Source organism: Carcharhinus amblyrhynchos, unplaced genomic scaffold (genome assembly GCF_965287045.1).
Source record: "Carcharhinus amblyrhynchos unplaced genomic scaffold, sCarAmb.v2.hapA chromosome_1251, whole genome shotgun sequence".
Classification (NCBI taxonomy): Eukaryota; Metazoa; Chordata; class Chondrichthyes; order Carcharhiniformes; family Carcharhinidae; genus Carcharhinus; species Carcharhinus amblyrhynchos.
The window spans coordinates 23,145-29,144 of NW_027650991.1; the positions used below are offsets into that span (position 1 = coordinate 23,145).

Genomic DNA, 6,000 nt, shown 5'->3' on the forward strand with positions numbered 1-6,000 from the left:
CCAGTACATCAGTTAGGTGGATTGGCCACGCTAAATTGCCCCTTAGTGTCCAAAGATGTGCGGGTTAGGTGGATTGGCCATGCTAAATTGCCCTTAGTGTCCAAAGATGTGCAGGTTAGGTGGATTGGCCACGCTAAATTGCCCCTTAGTGTCCAAAGATGTGCGGGTTAGGTGGATTGGCCATGCTAAATTATCCCTTAGTGTCCAAAGATGTGTAGGTTAGGTGGATTGGCCATGCTAAATTGCCCCTTAGTGTCCAAAGATGTGTAGGTTAGGTGGATTGGCCATGCTAAATTACCCCTTAGTGTCCAAAGATGTGTAGGTTAGGTGGATTGGCCATGCTAAATTGCCCTTAGTGTCCAAAGATGTGTAGGTTAGATGGATTGGCCATGCTAAATTGCCCCTTAGTGTCCAAAGATGTGTAGGTTAGATGGATTGGCCATGCTAAATTGCCCTTCGAGTCGGGGGAGCAGCTCGGGTAAATGCATGCTGTTATAGGGATCGGGCCTGGGTGGATTGTGGTCGGTGCAGACTTGATGGGCCGCATGCTCTCCTTGTCAGCCCCAAGAGCTATATCTAATTTCTTCTTGAAATCACACCACGTTTTGGCCTCAGGCTACTTTCTGTGGGAGTGAATTCCACACATTCCCCACCCTCTGGGTGAAGAGATTTCTCCTCACCTCAGTCCTAAAGGTTTACCCCTTATCCTCAAACTCTGACCCCCTAGTTCTGGGCTCCCCCCACCATCAGGAACATTCTTTCTGAATCTACCCCTGTCTAACCCTGTTAGAATTTTATAAGTTCCTATCAGATCCCCCTCTCACTCTTCTAAACTCCAGTGAATATAATCCTAACTGACATAGTCTCTCCTCAGATGACAGACCTGTTATCCCAGGAATCAGCCTGGGGCACTGAGTTTAAAAGTTGGCAAGTCACGTTGCAGCTTTATAGAACCTTAGTGAGGCCCCGCTTGGAATACACAGTGTTCAATTCTGGTCGCCCACTCTACCAGAAGGATTTGGAGGCTTTGGAGAGGGTTACAGAAAAGATTTGCCAGGATGTTGCCTTGGTCTGGAGGGACATTGGCTATGAGGAGAGGATGGAGAAACTCGGTTTGTTCTCACTGGAATGATGGAGGTTGAGGGGGGTGACCTGATGGAAGTCTACAAGATTATGAGAGGCACGGACAGAGTGGATAGTCAGAAGGTTTTTCCCCAGGGTGGAAGAGTCAATTACTCGGGGGGGCGAGGTTTGAAGGAGATGGACAAGGCAAGTTGGAGGGTGGTGGGGGTGCCTGGGACTCATTGTCAGGGGAGGTAGTGGAAGCAGATACGACAGTGAGTTTTAAGGGGCATCTGGACAAATACATGAATAGGATGGACTCTGAAGAGAGTCTGTACTCGTTGGAGTTTAGAAGGATGAGGGGGGATCTTATAGAGATGTATAAGATAATGAAGGGGATGGATAGGGTAGAGGTAGAGAGATTCTTCCCGCTCAGAAAGGACAGCAGGACTAGAGGGCACAGCCTCAAGATAAAGGGGGGGGGACAGTTTAGAACGGAGTTGAGGAGGAACTTCTTCACTCAAAGGGTGGTGAATCTCTGGAATTCTCTGCCCGTTGAAGTGGTGGAGGCTGCCTCGCTAAATATTTTTAAGTCACGGGTAGATAGGTTTCTGATAGACAGGGGAGAAAGCGGGAAAGTGGAACTGATCCACTTCAGATCAGCCACGATCTTATTGAATGGCGGGGCAGGCTCGAAGGGCTAGATGGCCGACTCCTGCTCCTATTTCTTATATTCTTATGGGAATAGAGGGATCTGGTTTCTGGAAGGGTAAGGGGGGGTTTTAGTTCAGTTGGGCAGCATGGTCGGTACGGGCTTGGAGGGGCTGAGGGGGCCTGTTCCTGTGCTGTAATTTTCTTTGTTCTTTCGAACCTTCTCCCTCTATATCAAGGACATCCTTCTCAGATACGGAGACCAAAACTGCTCACAGTACTCCAGGTGTGGCCTCATCAACACCCTGTACAATTGCAGCAAAACATCCCTATCCCAATACTCCAAAACATGGGGAGTGGGGGAGAATGGGGGACTCGCTCCCATGGGGAGTGGGGAGAATGTGGGACTCGCTCCCACGGGGGGAGTGGGGGAGAATGTGGGACTCGCTCCCACGGGGGGAAGTGAATAGTGTCAACGCATTGAAGTGGGGGGGGGGGGGGGGGGGCGATGTTGGATAAACCCGTGCGGGTGACAGGAAGAGAGGGATATGGGGATGGGGTGAAGAGGTGGTGAGATGGGGAAGCCCGTGCGGAGCCGACACTCTAGCATGGGGAGCTGGGCCGAACGGCCTTTGTGGGCGCTGGACGTCCCCCGTTTGTCACCCTTCCGCCTCGTCCCTCGGTGATGATGTCATGGCTTGGCCGAGTGACCTGCCTTCTCCCTCCATCCTGCTCCACAGTTACGATGTGATATTTGCCGGCTCCCCCTGGAACTGCTGAAGAAGGTCCTCCAGTTGAACCACAAGGTGGTCTTCGCTGCGGAAGGCTTCGTCTGGCCTGACCAGTCGCTCGCGGAGAAATATCCGCCTGTCCGGAACGGGAAGCGTTACCTCAACTCCGGAGGTGAGACCTCTCGGCTTCAGCTTTCACTGAAAGTTTAGCGATTGGTCACAAGTAGGCTGACATTCACACTGCAATGAAGTTACAGTGAAAGGTACTGGGTTAGCACTGCTGCCTCACAGCGCCAGGGACCTGGGTTCGATTCCCAGCTCGGGTCACTGTCTGTGTTGCACATTCTCCCCATGTCTGCGTGGGTTTCTTCCGGGTGCTCTGGTTTCCACCCATACTCGCTCCCACGGGGAGTGGGGGAGAATGTGGGACTCACTCCCACGGGGGGAGTGGGGGAGAATGTGGGACTCACTCCCTTGGACAGTCTGAAAGACGTGCTGGTTAGGGGTGCGTTGGCCGTGTTAAATTCTCCCTCAGTGTTACCCGAACAGGCACCGGAGTGTGGCGACTCGGGGGATTTTCACAGTAACTTCATTGCAGTGTTAATGTAAGCCTTACCTGTGACACTGATAAATAAAATTGAAAAATACTTCATTGCCTGAGCTGTAATCCTCAACTCCACTTTCCTGCCTTATCCCCATAACCCTCACTTCCCTCGCTGCTTAACAATCCGTCCATCCCAGCCTTGAACATACTTAACGACTTAATTTAAACCTTTTTTTATTCATTCCTGGGACAGGGGCATCACTGGTTTGGGCCAGCATCTATTGTTTCTTGCGCGCTACACAGACAAAGCATACCGTTCACAGAGTACATAGGGGAGAAGGATTTGATTTATTATTGTCACGTGTATTGGGATACATTACTTTTTGTCTGTATCGCGCGCAAGAAACAATACTTTTCACTGTATCCCAATACATGCGACAATAATAAATTAAGTCAAATCTAAATGGTTAGTGATGTGAGGGGGTGAGGAGCTGTCACACACACACACAGAGACCATCCAGGGAAGCACGGTCGGTCAGATGGTTCACGGTCACTGCTGGCCAGGAGCATCTCTGGAGGCCATTCCCAGTGACCTGCTGCCCTCCCAGGGTGCAGCGAATTCGATACGTACCAGGACAGACAGACAGACAGACAGGAGGAAGTGGGGATCGGGTGACTCGCGCTGAGCTCCCAGGACAACGGGGAAAAGTGAGCCCTGTCGGACAACACTGCGAGGTTGCAGCGTGAGAAATTTCAGAGCTGGCATTGTGCTCTCTGTCTCTGTGTCTCTCTCTGTTCACCAGCTGCTTTGTTCTGTCACCTGAATGGCTCGGATATCTTTTACACAGTGCGACTTCTCATCAGCTCATCTTAAATATCACATTTAACTCTCTCTGCCTTCCCTTTGGAGAGGATAAAAGGTCATTAGACTTGTATTTCCTTCTGTGCATGTGAGTTCTTGTGCGTGCGTCCCTGCACGTGTGTCCTCGTGCGTGTGTCCTCGTGCGTGTGTCCTCGTGCGTGCGTCCTCGTGCGTGCGTCCTCGTCTGTGCGTCCTCGTCTGTGCGTCCTCGTCTGTGCGTCCTCGTCTGTGCGTCCTCGTCTGTGCGTCCTCGTCTGTGCGTCCCTGCGCGTGCGTCCTCGTGCGTGCGTCCTTGTGCTGCGTCCTCGTGTGTGCGTCCTTGTGTGTGCGTCCTCGTGCGTGCGTCCTCGTGCGTGTGTCCCTGCGCGTGCGTCCTTGTCTGTGCGTCCTCGTGCGTGCGTCCTCATGCGTGAGTCCCTGCGCGTGCTTCCTCGTGCGTATGTCCCTGGTGCGTGTGTCCCTGCGCGTGCGTGCGTCCTCGTGCGTGCGACCCTGCGCATGCGTCCCTGTGCGTGCGTCCTCGTGTGTGCGTCCCTGCGCGTGCGTCCTCGTCCCTGTGCGTGCGTCCTCGTGCGTGCGTCCTCGTGCGTGCGTCCTCGTGCGTGCGTCCTCGTGCGTGCGTCCTCGTCTGTGCGTCCTCGTGCGTGCGTCCTCGTGCGTGCGTCCTCGTGCGTGCGTCATCGTGTGTGCGTTCTCGTCCGTGCGTCCCTGTGCGTGTCCTTGTGTGTGACTCCACATACATGTGTCCATATATGTCTCTGTATGAACCTACTCATGTTCGTGCGTGTCTGTATGACTGTGGTTTCCTGTAGTGTGTGTGTGTGTGTGTTTAACCGCGGGGTTTACCGGGTCTGTGTTTTGCCGCAGGTTTTATCGGTTTTGCCCCGGTTGTTGCCAGTATTGTGCAGCAGTGGAAGTTTAAGGATGACGATGATGACCAGTTGTTCTACACAAAGATTTATCTCAACCCCATCCTGCGGGTAAGTGAGCGGGAAACCTCCCCTCCGCCCCCGCCCCCCCCCCCCCGCCACACCGAACTCCCCCCCGGGACGGGGTGGGGGGAGAAACCCCACTGCAGCCTCCTTGAAACAGAGCAATGGGGGGTAGCGGAGAGAGAGCGACACACTGTCAAAACCCGCACACCCCCCCCCCCACCCACCCATACTGTTTCTGTCCCCCCCACAGCACTCGTCCCCCTGCAGCCCCCTGTACCCCCCCCCTGCAGCATCCATGCTCCCCCAGCGTCCGTGCCCCCCCCCCGCAGTGCCCGCGCCCTCCCCGCAGCTCCTGTACCCCACTTCCCTGCAGCGCCCCCACCACCGCCCCCCCCCCCCCCCCCCCGCAGGGCCCATGCACCTCCCCCGCCCCCCCGCCCCCCCCCACCACAGGGCCCGTACCCCCACACTATTGACATGGTAAATAAACCCTGGCCCTGTCGAGTGTGTAAAGGCCACGGAAGGTGGATGAAAAGCGTGGGCCCGTTTCCTCGATCCGCGTTTTGTTTTTGTTGCGGGGCAGGGGGGGGGGCCGGCAGCGGCAGAGTGGGCCGAAAGGCCTCTTTGCTGCCCCGCCATCTTTCCCCGCAGTTCGATGGCCGCCAACAGCCTTTGGGAACCCCCCCCCGAGGATCTGGCGGTGAGGCGGGCGCCTTGGCGGTTCCTCTCCCTCCCTCCCAACTGTCTCTGTGTGTGTGTGGGGGGTGTTGTGGGGGGGGCGTGGGGTGGGGGGGGGGGGTGGGAAACGCTTGGGTTGGGGAAATGGCTGCCAACAATCAGAAATGTCCCTCTTTGTCCCCCCCCCCCTTGCAGGAGAAATACAGGATGACCCTCGACCATCATTCCACCATCTTCCAAAACCTCAACGGAGCTTTAGGTAAGGTCACAGACTCCCCCCCCTCTCCCGTGCGACTCTGCCCTGGACGCCTCCTAACCCCCCCCCCCTCCCCCCACCTACAGGGTCGTCCCATTCCCCCCTCCCTCCCCTCCCCTCCCCTCCCCTCAGAAGGACATCGGAGCAGAAGTAGGCCACTCGGCCCATCGAATCCGCTCCGCCATTCAATCATGGCGGATAGTTTCCTCATCCCCCATGTGTGAAGAACCCCCCCCCCTCCCCAAATATTCCCTTTAAACTTTACCCCCTTAACCCCTGCC

The 6,000-nt window shown here is 55.5% G+C and overlaps 1 pseudogene across 1 annotated transcript in view; it reads left to right on the top strand.

The window, feature by feature from the left end:
* LOC145340655 (multifunctional procollagen lysine hydroxylase and glycosyltransferase LH3-like) overlaps positions 1–5,751 on the top strand; it is a 28,863-nt pseudogene extending 23,112 nt beyond the window's left edge. The window contains exons 4-6 of the transcript XR_013886272.1: positions 2,454–2,616; positions 4,718–4,830; positions 5,659–5,751. The product of XR_013886272.1 is annotated as a multifunctional procollagen lysine hydroxylase and glycosyltransferase LH3-like (transcript). The remainder of the gene's footprint in view (positions 1–2,453; positions 2,617–4,717; positions 4,831–5,658) is intronic.
* Positions 5,752–6,000: the final 249 nt, after the last annotated feature.